Source organism: Prosopis cineraria, unplaced genomic scaffold, assembly GCF_029017545.1.
Source record: "Prosopis cineraria cultivar Desert tree isolate PC_DT_omini unplaced genomic scaffold, ASM2901754v1 PC1, whole genome shotgun sequence".
NCBI lineage: Eukaryota > Viridiplantae > Streptophyta > Magnoliopsida > Fabales > Fabaceae > Prosopis > Prosopis cineraria.
In genome coordinates, this window is record NW_026555332.1 from 39,413,659 (window position 1) to 39,432,836 (window position 19,178).

The window sequence follows — 19,178 nt, forward strand, 5'->3', positions numbered from 1 at the left end:
CAACTTTTGATTGAGAAATAATTTAAATGTGAAATCAATACCATTGGCTATAGATCAAAGAAAACTTTTTTTAGACACTTAGATCACCTTAATCGGATATCGGGGGAAGATTTAGGATGCGTCGGAATTTCAATAAAAAAATTTGCCATTATAACTTTTTGCTGTCATGGGCCTCTGCATTTTATGTTGCTACATATTATGGCAGAATCACAATTTTGGCTCTTTTAAGCCCAATTTGATGTTATCTTATCTTGTATGATATCCATACTTTTGTATACATTTTTTTCTCTAATTTTGGTTTATGAAATGATTTTTTAGCATGTTAAGTTTTAAAAACTTGGGATTTCATTTATATAAATTTTACAAACTTCTTAATTCACTTGGGTTAGTCCCATTATTACCTTGACTTTGGAAAATTTTGTGGATTAGTAAGGGCACCCTTACAGTTCCTTTTGGCTATAAGCAATACATGTTTATTGATGTGGAACAATTTGAGTTAATTTGGTTTAGAATTGAATGGATTTGTTTGAGGCCATGGTCTCTTTTGCCTAGAGTAATTTTATCGTATTCATGATAGCAGATGTTTAAATGGTATAACAACAACAACAACAACAAGCTTTTATCCCACTAGGTGGGGTCGGCTACATGGATTGCAAGACGCCATTGTGCTCTATCATTTATCAAGCTTTTAGGAATATTATTAATTAAGAGATCACATTCAACAACTTCCAAGAGTGTTCTCTTAGGCCTTCCTCTACCCCTCTTAATCGGACTCAAAGTTATATGTTCCACTCTTCTCACTGGTGCCTCCCTTAGTCTTCTTTATACATGTCCAAACCATGTCAACCGATTTTCTACCATTTTTTCCTCAATAGGTGCTACCCTCACTTTTTCGCGTATGTGCTCATTTCGAATTTTATCTTTACGTGTATGTCCGCACATCCATCGTAACATTCTCATCTCTGCTACTCCAACTTTATGCTCTTGTTGTCCCGTTAGAGCCCAGCATTCACTACTATATAACATTGCTGGTCTGATAGCAGTGCGATAAAACTTTCCTTTAAGTTTATTAGGCACCGTACGGTCGCAAATAACTCCTTTAGCTTTTCTCCAATTAAACCACCCAGCTTGAATCCTATGTGAAATATCTCCACTGATTTCACCATCATTTTGAATAATGGCTCCCAAATATCTAAACTTTTTCACTTGAGGTATAATTTGATCTCCCAATCTCATTTCCAAATTATTGTCAAATAGTCTCTTATCAAATTTACAATATAAATATTCCGTCTTACTCCTACTCAGACGGAAACCTTTCAACTCCAATGTCCTCCTCCATAACTCAAGTTTGCAATTAACCTCTTCTCTTGTCTCTGCTATAAGAATTATATCATCCGCGAAGAGCATACATTTAGGAATTTCTCCTTGAATATGTTCCGTCAAAACATTTAGGATCAAGTTGAACAGATAAGGACTCAGAGATGATCCCTGATGAATTCCAATCTTTATAGGAAAATTCTTTGTTTGACCACTACGCGTTCTCATACTAGTTTTTACCCTCTCATACATATCTTGTATGGCTTTAATATAAGCAATCCGTACTCCTTTTTTTTCCAACGCTTTCCAAAGCACTTCTCTTTGTATACGGTCATAAGCTTTTTCCAAATCAATAAAAACCATGTGTAAATCTTTATTTTTACAACGATACTTTTCCATTAATCCTCTTAGTAGATAAATCGTTTCTGTAGTTGATCTACCTGGCATAAAACCAAACTGATTCTCAGAAATACTTGTTTCCAATCTTACCCTGTGCTCAATTACTTTCTCCCACAATTTCATGGTGTGGCTCATAAGTTTAATCCCTCTATAGTTAGTATAATTCTGAATATCTCCTTTATTTTTATAAATAAGAATTAATGTACTTCTCCTCCACTCATCAGGCATTTTCTTGGACCGTAAAATCACAGTAAATAACTTAGTTAACCATCTCACCCCTTCTTCACCTAAACATTTCCACACTTCGATAGATATACAATCAAGTCCGTTGGCTCTACCATTTGCCATTTTCTTAAGAGCTTCCCTTACTTCCTTATCACGTATTATTCAATAGAATGACAAATTTTGTTCTCCTTCACCAGTTACTAAATCCTTCAAGTTACTAGATGAACCCTCTCCATCATTGAAAAATTTGGAAAAGTAAGTTTCCCATCTATTTTTAATTTCATCATCTGTAACTAAAATTCTTCCCTCTTCATCCTTAATACACCTTATCTGTTCTAGATCTCTTGATTTTCTTTCCCTACTCTTGGTAATCTTATAAATGTTTCATTCTCCTTCCTTCGTCTCAAGACTCTTATAAAATTCTTCAAAAGCTTTAGAACGAGCTTCACCCACAGCTTTCTTAGTTTCCTTCTTAGCCATATGGTACCTCTCCCAATTTTCCTCATTGTTACACAAATGTATGGCTTTAAAACAGTTCTTCTTATACTTGATTTTATCCTGTACACTATTATTCCACCACCAAGTCTCCTTATCTCTCGAACCAGAACCTTTTAATTCTCCCAAAACTACTTTTGCAACCTCTCGTATCTTTTTAGACATATCCTCCCACATGATGTTAGCACTTCCCTGAGATTCCCAAATTCCTTTGTCCAAAAGATTTCGCTTGAAAATATCTTGCTTCTCACCTTTTAATTGCCACTACCTAATTCTTGGTGCTAGTACTTGTCGACATTTTTGAATTTTACTCATAATACACACATCAAGGACTAGGACCCTATGTTGTGTCGTTACAGCATCTCCGGAGATCACCTTACAATTTTTACAAAGTCTTCTATCTGTGTTCCTAACTAAAAGAAAATCAATTTATGATTTTGAGGCTCTATTTTTGTAAGTGATGAGATGCTCATCTCTCTTCTTGAAACAAGTGTTGGCAATCTTAAAATCATATGCCAATGAGAAATCAAGAAGAGTTTGTCCTTCATTGTTTCACTCTCCAAAACCAAAACCACCATGCACCCTCGCATGCTGACCAGCCTCCCTCCCGACATGCCCATTAAAGTCTCCTCCAATAAAAATATTTTCACTCTGTGGTATGTGTCGAATCAACCCCTCCAGATCCTCCCAAAATAATTCCTTAAGACTGGCTTGTGTGCCGACTTGCGGCGTATAAGCGCTAACAATATTAACAGTCTTACCTCCAATTATCATTTTTAAGGAAATAATTCTGTCTCCAATTCTACTAACTTCTACAACGTTCTTCTTCCACTCCTTATCCATAATAATGCCTACTCCATTGCGTGTGCTTACTTTTCCTGTATACCAAAGTTTGAAACCTTGAATATCTTTAGCTTCTTCTCCACGCCATTTTGTTTCTTGCAGGCAAAGGATATTGATTTTCCTTTGAATCATAACCCCTACAACCTCTACAGATTTACAATTCAATGACCCAACATTCCAAGTATCAAATCTAATTTTGCTCTCATGGACTAACCTCTTTAGCCGCGCACGTCCAGAATGACGCGGTAGCCCTTGCTCATTTAACATTACATCCGGGCGCTGATGCAGCGGCTCTAACTCACTTATCACTGTACTCGAGCCATGCAGCGCATTACTTACAGGCAACGACCTAGCATTAACATTATAACATCTATTGTTCATGTTCATGATATATTCAACAAAGTTTTACATTGACTGTTGATGGCCTAACACAACCCTCCTCCTTTACCCGGGCTTGGGACCAGCTATAAACATAGGCAGAGTTAGTATTGATGGTTTAAATGGTACAAATGAGAAATTGCCAGTTAGTATTGATGGTTTGAGCAACAATCATGGCGATTTTGGTAGAAAATTAGACTATCTCCAACCAGTTAAAGTGTTTTATGAGAGAAGATAATCAATCTATTCAACCTTTGAGGGTTTCTTTATTAATCTTGGCAAATCAATAAGTTGTTGCAGCTTTCAATGAAAACCAAGTTCTCTTTTCTGGATTGTTGTATGGTGATGTCAGGGATGTGCTCTTCAGATTGGGCTGATATGCCCCCATCGCCTCTGGCTTCTCCTTGGATCATTTGTTCGATGTATCTAGGAATCTAACTTTCTCTATCCTTTTGTCCCTTGGTTTCTTTTCTTTTGTTTAAGTTTATTTGGCTTCTGAACATGGTGTTGTTGCTCTGTTTGAGCTTTTTCCCTGAGTTGTAGTGATTTCCTCTTTCTGGCCAAAGAAAAAAAAAAGAAGAATCAATTTGACAAAAACACAGGAATCACCGCCTCAATGCGACATTTGTAGATTGTAGCAGTGATAGAAGGTTCATTTCTGCTTTCTTATTCAGGCAAGTGTTTTGTGTCACACGGCAAGAGCTAAAAAGAAGGAAAAGGAAAAGTAAATGAACATTTAACGTGATTGGAATCTTAAATGCTAGGAGAAATGACGTTGATTAAATTTAAAGGATGAAAATATTGATTTGAAGTTAAACAAGAATCAAAAGAAATAAAAATCTAAAATAAAAAGTAAATATCCTTTAATAGTTGTTATAAAAATTTACTACTTCTATTTTATTATTTGCAATTATTAAAATAAGATTTTACAGCTGGAATTCCTTAATTTATTAAAAAATTTATCAAATATGTTACTATATATTTTTATTTATAACTTCAAAATACAAATTTGCAAGTAAACATTTCAAGTTTAGTTGAGGGGTTAAAAACAAAAGGAAGAAGGGAAAGAAGGAAAAAAGTTGTGCATAAAATTTATAAAGTGCAAGCAATAATTGGTTTCTAAGTTGGCTACCTCCTGGATGATTACCGGATCCTCACTGTTAGGTCTCATTTGGTTCACTTGAAATAAGCTCCAAGAAAAGAAAATGGAAAAGAAATCAATAAATTCTCTTGATTGGTTGGTGTGAAATTTAATGCTTGGGAATTAAAATTCAGGAAAGGAGAATAAAAATTTGGTTCCCAACTCATACACAAGGAAAATCATATTTTCCATATTTTCTAGGAAATTATTTTTGTTGACTACAATACCACCTATGATTTCTCAAAATTTCAGAACATTTTCAAGTTTCTTCGAGCTTCTTCTTTCTTCATCGGCGGCTATTCTCCATCGTGATAGTGTCTCAGCTTTTCTATCACTTGCTTCAAATCTGACCAGACTCCATTGATTGCTTTGTTTCATATCTGCTTCTCCTTGCAATGAAGGTAGAAGATGCCGGTGACAACTGACGGGGAACCTGCGACGAATACCGAAGATGCTGGTGACGAGGAACCTTCTCTAAATCTCCCTTGTAGTACTCCGTTGAAGCTTCTCCCTCATCCTCTGTTGAATATCCATCTCATCGATGCTTTGATTATTGAAAACACAAATGACCATGTAATTGCGTTATGTTGGAGAAAATAAAGTCTTGTTTGTAGCAAGTAAATCGAGTTGAGGGAATTTGGAGTGTGTGCATCAGGTATGACTCCTAGGATGACGGGCTTAACAATTGTTATTAGATTGTCTTTGCCAAGATGAACCATTAAACATTTTTACCCAGAATGAGGTTAGGAAGCTCAAAGCACGGTCAAAGCATGATGTTGGAGAAATTTAATGTGTGACAGGTGTTGACGGAGATAAAGATCTATGATTTGTCCTCCCCCTTGATTTATTTGGAGATGCCAATGAAAAGGAACAAGTGGGAGATGAAATGGATTTTTGGGTGATAATTAATTTTTTAGATAGATATAAATTGATTTATTAATTGATTTATTAATTTATTTTTATAAGGGTGTTATTGTATTTTAATACTTTTGGTTACAAGGATTCCATTTAAATTTTCCAATACACCAAACTATACTTTTAAATGCAATTCATTTTCCTTTTCTAGCTTCATTTTCAATTTCATTTCCTTCCAAATGCTTCCAGCAAACCAAACACGCCCTTAGCAATATCACTGTGATAAATAATTAAAAAATAGTATATTTATTTTAGTAATATCTTATTAAAATACTAATACTTTAATATTTAATAATTTAATTAAATATTATTATTTATAAATCACTTGATAGCAGGTTAAAGTGATTTATCAAAATTAATGTTAAAGACAAGATTACATCATTTTCAATTGTTTAAAGGATATATAGTATCATAACAAAGTTTGTGCTACTATTCACTCATATACAAGTAGCTAAGAAATAAAAATGTTCTATAACCATTATAAAAAAAAATGATATTTCCTAAAAATAATAAGAGTATGTCTATCATTTCGAGAGTTGTATATAATTAGGTCGCAAAAGTGATCACTAATAATAATTAGGTCAATGAAAATATTTTAAAAAAACACTGATTGCAAACATCTATTTAGAATTGCAAACAAAAAAACTATATTTAAAATTTAAATATTTTATTTATAATTAAAATTACTAAATTACTTGTTTTTTAATAAAATTATCAAAGATCTAGTTATCATTAATTCATTCCTTTAAAATCTAACTATTTTTTTTTTACAAAAAAATTAAGTGAGTTGGGTGGGCTCACTAATGTATGTTTTCAAATTTAAAAACATCTAGAGTGTTTTTTTTTTTTTGCTTTGATTATGGGTGCATGTAATCTTATTATTGGTGATTAATAAAATTGACTTTGTTTTGAAAAAAAAAAAAAAAAAAAAAGACACTCACATCTATGGCGCGGGATCTGATTGATCCTGTAGCTATTAATTAACTGGACCAATCTTGATATTCCCTTTTTTTTCCCCCTTCCCTTTTACATTTCATGAACCTGTCTTCTCTTACGCGGACATTAAGAAGTCCGTCACGCTTCGTTTCGTACAGGAAAATCGAATGTAAAAATGAGGAAAAGCACCGAGCTCCTTGATAAGGCTTTAAAAATTGAAAAAAGCTTTTTGAGCCAGCTTGTACTAAGCTAGGCTAAAAAAAAAAAAAAAAAAACAAACAAACTCACTCAAATTATCTATTTAAACAATATATTTGGTTTTTAGAAGGATTAAAGAAGATTTATATTTTTAGATTAAATTTAAATTTTAGAATGCTTACATTTTAATGTTTGGATTTGTATTACTTATTTCAAATTTTAGAATATTTTATAAATTTGTATTTTAATTTTTTAAAAAATAAGAAAAAATAAAAATGAGGTTTTAGTTCGATCTAGAACGCCATCAATAAAAGCAAGATTTTAAAAAATTAAACTATCAAATTTTGTTTAATAAGAGTTCTATATGAGCAAGACCCATTCGTTTCGTGGTTATAGGTTCCATTAATCCAAGGTAGGAAAATTAAACGGAATGTATACTTTAGAATTACAGACAAAATATCAAAAGTGACCCCAATTTATCACTTACTCGGTAACCTGCTCATCATCATTTAAACAAAGCCACCCCAACTAATTCATTTTTTTTCCCCCTCTATGTAGAGCTCTATGTATATGTATCTTCTTCTTCTTCTTCTTTTTTTGAAAAGCTTCACATGCATCATGTGTAATGTTTCAGTTAAAAAAAATGGATTAGGAAAACAAACTAACCATATTTGGTTCTTCACGAATCCAATCTTCCCATTAATTTCTCGAGAACGAACTTCATTAAAAATATGATATAGCCCAAATATTTACCATATTAGAATTAGGGGTAAGAGCCTGTTTAGATTTCAATCAGATATAAGTGATTATAAAAATAATTAATTAATATGGTTGAATTTTAATTATAATTGATTATGTTATAATGTAATATATTTAGATATTATTTTTTTAAAATTAATTTTAATATAGTGAAGATGCTTGGATAATTTAATCAGGATTAATTTTAACTATACAAATTACCATAAAAGACATTACTTTTTAAAATTAAATTATTGATAAATTTATATATAATATTATTAAATTTGTTAAATTTTATTTAACACAAAAATGAATTATTGACAAATTATTTATTATTAATATGGTAAAGTGAGAATTAGATAAGCAGGTATGGATAGCTTAATAAAAAAATTAATTTTAACCTCATTAATCAATTATTTCATGTACATGCTGTTTGGGTAATTTCTTTTAAAAATTAATTTCCTCCCAAAAAAATCGATTAACGAGGTTACCAAACAGGCAGTAAGTTAGTTATCTGACTTATTTTTATCTCCATTCCTTCTCCTTTAATTTTCTATCGTATGAAACAGCAATTTGACCATGATACTAAAAAAAAAATTTATTAATATACTATACTTTTAAAAATATTTTTTTCAAATATTACAAATTTTAAAACCAAGCTTCAATGCCACTGAGTTCCAATTTTTTTCTGCACAGTAGTACAGAAGTTCTATACAATTTTCTTTTTTTTAAAAAAAAAAGGTATAGAACTTAACTTCTATCAAGTCAAGTTTGCACTTATATTTAAAAAAATAAAAAATTGATGTGATATATGTGGCAGATTATGTCTACTATGACTCCATCTCAGTACGTGATTACACTCCATAATTTCTCTTTCATTCCTCCCTTGTTGCTAAAGACGCGATAATTTAGGTTTAGTTTGATGGATTAACTTGAATCCATCCAAAAAAAGTTTAGGCTTGGGTTTAAAAAAAAATAATTTTTTTTAGGTTTGTGTCTATTAACCTAAATATCCAAATAAAAAAATTTATTTTTTAAAATATACAAAATATAATTAATATTAATTAATTTTTTAAGTTTTAGATTATTTTATATTAAAATATTATATACTTAAGTCCTGTACATCATTTAAATATCAAAAAATATATTATATATTTTTATTAAAATAAAAAATTATTAATTACACCCATAACAAATAGTATTATTCTATTTCTATTTATAAAACTCCTAACATTTTTATTAGAATAAAAAAACTTACAAATCTCATTAATTTTAAGGCAATTAATTAATATTTAATTATATTTTATTGTTCGAGTATTTGGGGGCGAATTTACCTTAATTATCTTAAAATTTATTATTTGAGTATTTAATTAATATTTTTTTTAGGAAGTCTCAGCTCTCTTTTGGCCCATGCAAGTAGTGCTGAATATGAAGGAAAGCTTTCGATAAGTGCAAACACCAAAAGAAGGTAGCAAGACTAAATTACAAGTTTTCAAAAACAAAGGAAGCAAATATTTTAATTGTCTTAAAATTAATAATATTTGTAAGTTTTTTTCATTCTAATGAAAATATTAGGAGTGATTTATAAATAGAAATAAAATAATACTTATAATTATGGGTGTAATTAATAATTTTTTTGTTTTATAAAAAAATTATATTTTTTAATATTTAAGTAATGTATAGGACTTAAATATATAATATTTGATATAAAATACCTAAAACTTAAAGAATTAATTAATATTGAATTATATTTTTATATATTCTAAAAAGTAAAATTTTTTTTATTTGGGTATTTAGGCTAATAGGCACGAATGTAAAAAAATATATTTTTTTAAGCCCCCGACCTAAAATTTTTTAGGTGGATTCAGGTTGATCTATTAGGCTTAGTTTGGAGTATAATTATACATTGAGGTGGAAACATAATAGACATAGTTACTACATATGTCATATTAATTTTTATTTTGTTTAAATATAAGTATGGGTTTTGGCTTAATAGAAGTCAAGTTCTATACCTTTTTGAAGAAAAAAATCGGACAGATTGCGCCAAAAAGAAATTAAAACTCTGCGTCATTAAAGTCGAATTTTAAATTTTATAGTGCTTAAAAAATATTTTAAAAAATATAATATATTAATAATTTTTTTTTTTTGTAGTATCATGATCCAATTGTCAAAGGATTGGTTTTTATCTCTGTGCATGCATTTGATGGAACATATTTTCTTCTCGCCCATCATCTTTACCATTCCCACCTCCGCCCATTTAAATCTTTAATTAGTTTCATTATCATTTGACTGAATGATATCTACATATACCTAACCTCAGCATCATTCTTTTCTTCTAGATATAAATTTTCAATTTTCAATATGCGGTGCTGGTTCCATGACACGGGTACCCTGATTTTAGCGTTTATGATATTTTAAATAAATTTTATACATAAAAATAACTAAAAAGAGGGCTTTTCATTTTAATTTTTCATTTTTGGCTGCTTGTTATTCCTGCATCGGTAATATCAAGCAGAATAAAACCATCAAATTTATTATTTCATATTTTTATAATTAATCTGCAATATAATTAAGTTTATACGCTCTCTATTCAAAAATATAAGATATTTTTTGAGGAATTGAATGTTAAAAAATATAAAATATTTTTAATTTTTTGGAGATGTAATTATTACTTTTTTAAAAGTGTCCCTACTGATAATAACTTTATATTTATTATAAATGGTTAATAAAGATAATAAAAATATAAGATTAATTGAAAAGTCATAACTTTTTTTTTAAAGATAAAATATTAATTAAAAATATTATATTTTTAAAGGAGGGAGTAATATTTTGATAGTTATAGAATTATAGGTACTTCTTTTGATGCTTCAAATAAATTATTTTTATTAATTATTTGACGAAACTGATAACTATTGGTATTTCTTAACACAAACACATTCGTGCATACATATCATGCATATATCATCATTTGCGACTCAGTGAAGCAAATGTTAATTGTTTGAAGATGTATAGACGCGTTTCATTCATCTTTCTCGGTCGTCTATACGTACAGTAGCCGAGCCAAGTCGATTGCGTATCGATCACGGTCTGCGACTTGAGTATTAGATATGTGAACAACCAAGAATAAAACCTTCAAGTAAGTTTTACTCGAAATTTTTTCTCCAAGATAACCGAGGATCCCAGAAGAATGGTTCCACCGGTTTATGTGTTCATCATCATCTTCTTGTTTTCTGATTCTGCTTCTGGGGAGGATTGTCCATCTACCTTTGACTGTGGAAATCTGGGCAAGCTGGGCTTCCCTCTCACCACTTGGGCACGACAGGACTGTGGAATGTTGGCTTTCACGGCTGTGAAAACCCAAACGCAACAAAACTGTGCAATTCAGTGGAGGAAAAGAGATTCAAGTGACTGGTACAGGCGACGGGTTTTATAAAGTCTTCTGAGAGACGCGGTTCTGGAAAAGAGCCGGGCAAATGAGAGCTGTGACGCCTTCAACAGCACTATTACTCTTCCTGCTAGCTCAGCCCGGGTTATTTCGAGTTGGATCCTAATACTGGATATAACTGGGTTATTTCGAGTTGGATCCTAATACTGGATATATAACACTGTATAAGTGCAATGCTACGCTCAACAAAAGCTCTTCATCGACGGGAATTTACAGATTTACAGGCTGTGTTGAGAGTACGGGTGAGACGATCTACTTCGGAAACCAATACAAAGATCTAAATGATACTCCACCTGCTTTAGCAGCATGTTCATGGATTCAGCTTCCAGCAGCGGCTGAATCGTTTGCAGCTGGGAACCCATTTGTATCCCTAGATTCAGGATACCCCATTCAAGCGCGACTTTCTAGTCACTGTTCTCGATGTGTTTCTGATAGAGGCGGCTGCCGACTTAACTCCCAAGGACATTTTACTGTTCCCAAGTCACAGGTATGCACCATGTAATGTTAAAGTGAAAAAATCTCAGGAATATCGATAACGATACTTCCTCCAATCCTAAACCACTTTTTTAATCTGAGTTACGTTGTTTTCAATTTCATAATTTTATCAACTATAAGAGGTTTGACATTTTCAAACCACGTGATGACTTAGAACAGTCAGCTCTCTCTCGAGAACTCTTTCAACTTAATTGATAAAATAAAAAATTCTTATCAAATGATTCATCTCATTGCGAAGACATCTAGACTACAACGTTAAGGCTAAATGGGAGTATACAATGGTTAATAATGAGCTTATAATGAGGTGGTTGCATATTATCTAAAGAGGATGGTGGTGGAGATATTCAGGAGGGAGGCATATACAATCGATGACGGAGGAGGACCCGAGTGGCATTGTTTTTAAAAATTAATATATACAGCAATTTTAATATATTAATTTTTAAATTCATTTATGTATATGTGATCACAATATTTAAATTTTTCAATATATTACTGTGGGTATTTGTATTTTGTTTCATATATGCATATAAGATTTATATCAAAATTGTTACTCCACTTATCATAATATAAAGATTTTTATTAGATAAAATAAAAAAATGATTTCACTCAAGTAAATAAAATTAAATTGACATTTCGTTTCATCTCATCTAGGTTTTTGAGACGGGGCTTCCATCTATTTCTTTCTTCAGTTTTTCCTATCCTGCCAAGTGAATTCTCTTGAGCATCTCTCCCACTACATTTCCACTAACTTTATATCACAGTAACACTCCTTCTTCCATGTTAATTATTTTTACCCAAATTTCTTTCTCACTATCAAATATCTCTCTTTCTCACACACACACACACACAGTAGTAGAAGAAACTTGACTCTGTATTTTCATTTTAACTTTTATTGATCTAATCTATTTTGATTTTAGTTTTAAATTTCTTTCTCATCGAATACTTGACTGTTTGAAAGAGAGGAAAACTGACTTCAAAAAAAAAAAAACAGAAGAAGAAGAAGAAGAAGACAAGAGAAGAAAAACTTACAACAGGGCATATGCATATAAGAATGCTGTAGACTTCTAACTGAAAATTCTTCAAGTGTGTATTATCAGCAAAGAAATTAACCCGCATGCTCACAGTCATCCACGTTGCATGATAGAGTTTAGCACTTTCAAGAACTATAAATATAAAATCCTATTTACTAATATATATTTTTTATATCTTTTTTTCTTTTTTTCCTTTTTTCTTTTTGCTTACAGTTGCAGAAAATCCATCGCCGGCGATAGGTAAATCAACCTCCCTCTCTCATATATATTATAGTGGGGCCATGCAAAATAGTTGGCTTATTAATTCATGATTAATTATTTAATCTCTTTGCTTATAATTGCAGAAAATTCACGGCCTGGCAGGATGAAATTTTATAATAGGTAATGGATCAACCTCTTTTTCAATTAGAATGGATCAAGCAAATAAGTTGTATTATTCACAGCTTGTCAATAGTTTTATTTCTTATACTTATGGTATTTCATATTCACTATTGATTATAGTGATATAGTATAATATAAAAAATTTATATTAATATGTTCTAGAAAAATGTTATAGAAGTTATTTACTGAAAATATATTGATTTGCATAAAATTTAAATTGAAATTGTAAAAAGAATTAAAAATGTATAGAAGTGACAAATGAAAAAGCTATAGAAATCGAAGAAACTAACAATAATATAATAAAGAGAGGTATACAGAAGAAATGTTGAATTATTGCGCTCCTATCAGGACACATAAATATACAACTAGATTTAGATATAGCCAGAAGACAACAGAAGTTTTGATTCAAAGATTACAATATTTTCTCTCATTATTTTAGAATACTTTGTTTTCAAGCATCCTGAATATTGCCCCTGGTCTTTATTATAGTGCACATTTTAGAAGATTATTTAATTTTTAATATGAAATGTTTGATGGTGTATTATTTATTAATTATGTTTTTTAATATACCCACATTTAAATTTATTAATTATGAGAGAGAATGTAATACATTTAATTTTTTATTTAATCTATTTTCACACAAAATTAATTACTTAACTACATTTCTTTGGTTTTGGATTGAGCTTTATAATAAGGAGCGGAGGGAGTACATTTTATTGTTGAAATTGATAAATAAGCCGTATTATCTAATCTACTCAGTGATTTATACCTACTATATGTGACAGGTATAACAAGTGGAACAATTGGTGGAACATTGCTAATATGCAGTATTATTTTTTGTTGTATAATCAAATCATTGAGGCAGAAAATAGAGTTCTTGAAGACATCGAGGGCTGACCAAAACATCGAGGCGTTCATTAGAAACCAAGGACCTCTGGCTCTTACAAGATATAAATTTGCAGAGGTGAAGAAAATGACCAAATCTTTTCAAGTTAAATTGGGACAAGGTGGTTATGGTTCTGTATACAAAGAGAACTACTCAATGGCTGTCCTGTTGCTGTCAAGTTATTGAAGTCATCAAAGGGAATGGGGAAGACTTCATCAATGAGGTTGCTAGCATCAGTAAAACTTCCCATATATGTTGTTACCCTTCTTGGTTTTTTTTGGAAGGCCAAAAAAAAGCTCTTATATATGAGTTTATGTCAAAGGATCTCTTGACAAGTTCATTAATCAAAATAGGGAAGATAAAACTAGTAGTTCATCCTTGACTTGGGAAAATCTGTACGAAATTGCAATTGGGACAGCTCGAGGACTTGAATACTTGTACAGAGGATGCAACACACGAATTCTGCATTTTGATATAAAGCCACATAACATCCTGTTAGATGAAGGTTTTTGCCCCAAAATCTCAGATTTTGGACTTGCAAAGCTGTGCCCAAGGAAAGAAAGCATTGTTTCAATTCAGAAGCAAGAGGAACTATTGGATATCTTGCTCCAGAAGTTTGGAATAGAAATATTGGAAGAGTTTCACATAAATCTGATGTTTTTAGTTATGGAATGCTGTTGTTGGATATGGTTGGTGAGAGAAAGATAAATATGTGAGTATGGAATGTTTGTTGATATGGTTTAGAGAACTTGAGGAAGGCCGCACAACAGAAATTTATTTTCCAGATTGGATTTATGATGAACTTGAGGAAGGGAAGAAAATGACATTGCAAGGAGAATGACGATTGTGGGTTTGTGGTGTATTCAAACATTTCCAACTCAAAGGCCTACAATTAGTAGAGTTATTGAAATGTTGGAAGGAAGCTTAGACTCTCTAGAAACGCCACCAAAACCTGCCATGCTTTCCCCTCCAAGATTAGAACAAGAATCTTCTGCAACATGCAATGCCAACTCAGAAGATGTTGATCTCGAAAGCTCTTCCCTAATGTTGGAGACCCACTAGTTATTCTACATATTTTATTTCCATATTTATTGTAGGAAATTTTGGACTTTCAGCCAATTTGAGGAAAAAATACTTAGGTTTTTCATTTGTCAATGAATACTACTCAAGGCATTCTTGGGGCACTTTTGAGGAAGAACTTTAAGGAGGTCACGGATTAGATTAAGTTGTAGATATTTCTCTAATTAAGGATCAGCATCTTAAGGGACTTTATCTGTTCTTTCTCTTTACTCTTTAAATGTTAAGAATTTATTAATCATGAATTTCTTGTTTATTTCCTTATGGATTTCTAAATTTCAAAGCTAGGGACTTGGGGAAGACATTTTGAGTTTTATATATTTGTTTTTTTTTTAATTTTTGATTATTGGCTGGCTTGGATATTTTATATTCATTGGCAAAGGAAAAGGCCATTGACAGCGTTCGGGGTCCCGTCGCCGGTTCCTGTACGGTAGAATTGGCTGCCGTCACTGGAGTTTGAGGAAATACCGAAAAAGGAAGAAGAGGTTGACGTTTGTTCAGAAATGACTTTAATTACTTTACCAGTCCCTCTGTCACGGCAAGCTTTTCCTCTTTCCCTCTCTCCCCGGACATTATTTTTTAATTTGTTATATAAGAGCATGTTTAAAATTTTACTTACTTTTATTTCTTATACTTTTATTGTATTGATATTGATGAGGTTGATAGAAATGATTTATAAATAAGATCGGAGGAAGTATATCAATGCGAACCTCGGAAGCAGAGTTGGGATCGTCCACGCGTGTCCGTGATCCGTTTCATTGTGATTTTCGGGCTTCATGTTGACTGTTCCTATGGCTAAAGTTCATGATGATTTTCTTTTTAAGAAAATGAAATATGGAACATTGTTTTAATCTTGCTGTTTTGAATTTAAAGCCTATGAAAAGTGAAAACAATCAAATAATTTGTGTTATTGGAAAGGGGGATCTTTATAGGACTAATAACAGAAAAACACGCTCCCAATTCCCAGTCAATGTCACGGGACTTTCTGCAGCTCTAGCATGTACCTTTTGAATCGCTAAATTTTTTGCCAGGAAGCCAAGTTTTGGGACAGTAAATTCAGGGTAAAAAATCCGGTCATATCATTTGTCTAATGTATCTTTTCAACTTACTATGATGTCGCGTCATCTCATCTCATGACCTATTGCGCTTCATCAATTATCCCGTGCTCATCAACTTACAATTTTTGTTTTAAAATAATGATATCATCCATCAAATCGAATTTTTGTATCGTGGACTAGAACAATTTTACTTTTTTAAAACATATACTCATTCTATTAAAAAATATAAATATTTTTAATTTTTAAAATATAATTATTATTTTTTTATAAATACTCTTATTAAATAAATTATTTTATATTTATTTTAAAATTAAATAATTTATTAAATAGAAATAAATATAAAAAATAAAGTTAATTTAAAGATAAATAATTATTTTTTAGAGTGAGATTTAATTTAAAAATATCTTATATTTTTAAATAAAAAAGTATAACTTATAAATCAGGGTATTGAGCAACAAGAGAAAGTGAGAAACTATTTCTCTCTGTTAAAAAATGTAAGGCATTTTTAATCTTTTAAGATGTAATCTACTTTTTTTAAAAGTGCCCATAGATAGTAATTTTATATTTATTATAGAGAATTAATAGAGATAAATATAAAAAATAGTATTAGTTTAAGAGTAATTAAGAACTTTACTAGAGGTAAAATTTAATTAAAAATATTTTATATTTTTAAATGAAAAGAGTAAAAAAATAGATAAGAGTAAGATATCTTTTGTTTGAAAAAAAATATTTCTTAATTTTTTTGGAGATGAATAAATCTCATGAACAATTAAAAATTTTATCGTAATTTTAATTTTTAAATTTATTGCCATTCTCATATATTTTAATATTCAAAATTAAAAAAAATCTTAGTAATCTTTTTGGTGGATCTAAATCTCTTTTTTGTTTTTACTTTTATTCCTCTCTCACATAATTTTTTACTCTGGCTCCTTTCTTTTTTTTTGTTTGAAAAATACTCTGACTACTTATAAAGACATAAAAAGATATAAAATTATCAATGATCTAAGTTTTTATATAAAGTGACTGGTCAAAAAATTATCAATTCTTTTTTAAGATGATAATTAGTCAATTCTTTTAACTGAAGTTGAGGAAGGGCGCAGGTCTACCCTGCCAAACCTACTCTCTGCACCCCACAGCCCCTCTGCCCCACGGCTGCCATCTCATCTCCTCCTCTTCCCATTCCATCCCAATGCTTTCAAGACGTAACACTTGCAAAATTAATGACAATAAATTTAAACACAAATAATAATAACAATTTTTTTTTTGCCAGAAAATAATAACAACAATTGAACATCATACAAGTTTTTTAGGTATGGTTTTATAAACTTCCTGTATTTTAATTCATAACTCTCCCTGTACTTTTAAGCTAGCGTAGGGAATATATTTCCGAATTAATGGGTTGCAAAATAAATAAATGAATAAAAGAATAATAAATAAATCTCATTAAAATAATTAATTGATAATATAAAGTATTTTTAATCGAATCTCACCCTCAATAAAATAATTACCTCCTTTTAAATAATCCTATTTTTTCATACTTATTCTTATTAAACACTCTATAATAAGTATAAAATTATTATTAATTAGAGTACTTTTGAAAAAAATAAAATAATTACACCTCAAAAGATTAAAAATATCTTATACTTTTTAACATTTAACTCATTAAAGATATTTCACATTTTTAAATGAAGGAAATAGGCGTCACAAGATTTCGTTTTAAAGTTTTGAATCTAACCATTTATTTTAAACAAATTCACATTTATATTTCAAGATATAATTAATGTACTTTTTTAAAAGTGTTTATAATAAATAGATTACTTTATATTTATTTTAAAATAAAATATTTTATTAAATAAAAAAATATAAAAATAATATTAATTTAAAAATAATTAATTATTTTATTGAAAGAGTGATTTAATTAAAAATACTTTAATATATTGAATAAAGGGAGTATATTTATTAACATCTAACTTTTAAAAAAATGTATCACATAAAAGGAGATATTCTTTCGTTAAAAATGTAAGGCATTTTTTAAAAAGTTAGATGTTTAAAAAATATAAGGCATTTTTAATCTTTTGATGTGTAATCATTACTTTTTAAAAATAGTGAATGATTTTATATTTATTGTAAAGTGTTTAATAGAAGTAAATATAATAAAATAAAATTAATTTAAAAATAAATAATTATTTTATTTAAAGATGAAATTTGATTAAAAATATTTTTCATTTTCAAACGAAACGAGTAGAATTAATTAACATCCAAAGAAGGGCGCAGACATCCTGCAAAGTCCACTTGTTCTCAGGCTCTTCGATCCCAGTGTTTGCTCTTTCCATATTATGTATTAATAATGTGAAATAACACTATTAATATATATTATGTAATACGATATCACGGGGTCAGTAGAATGATTCACAATAAATAGATAATTTCTTTTTGCATGTTTAGAGAAAAATATTTAAACTAGCCGACAAAATTTTGATTTTTTTAGCTAAATTTGTGTTCCATTTCGTTAGTTGTAATTCATTTTTATATTCTATTAACTCCATAACTTCTTTTGCAAGGTCTGAGCTATATCAATGACAATATAGCTTAAGTGAAGTTTTATGGAGCCAATTGCAATGTTAGAAGGGACAAGTGCAATTTAATAAGGAAGTGGAAATTTTTTTGATGTGTTATGGGATGGAAAATTTTGTCATGTAAAAATGACAAGATATCAAGTAGTATTAATATAGCCCACAAATAAATCTTTCAGAATCTTTAACCTTCTAATCTTTTGATTTGTCTGACCTAAAAAAAATTAGCATATTTTATCATTAACATTTTGAATCATGAAATTATTTCACAATCATTAATTTTGTTTATTACTTTATCACATTTTACAATTTTTTATTAACATACTGTAAAATGTATTTTATTGATGAGTAAAATAAAATAACCCGTGCATTGTGGCTAGTTATCCTAATAGCAGTGCCATCTTCATCTCTTAGAAAAGATTATAGATTCAAATTTAATGTTGACATGCTTGTGTGCAGCCCTTTCTTATTCTCTCCCTTTCTTATAGAATGAGTGTGCCTATATGATTAATGTCATGGAGATATTGTGGAATCTTGTTTTCATATATTAAGGGATAATTAGCATCACTATTATTAATTCCATAACTATTCTTAAACCCCACCAGGAATTTTCCTCGCTTCATTTGGATTTTATAATTTTCTCTATC

General features: G+C 30.1%; 1 pseudogene; it reads left to right on the forward strand.

Moving 5' to 3' along the window:
• Window positions 1–13,910: 13,910 nt before the first annotated feature.
• Window positions 13,911–14,942, forward strand: LOC129307000 (LEAF RUST 10 DISEASE-RESISTANCE LOCUS RECEPTOR-LIKE PROTEIN KINASE-like 2.5; annotated as a pseudogene).
• The last annotated feature ends 4,236 nt before the right edge of the window (window positions 14,943–19,178 follow it).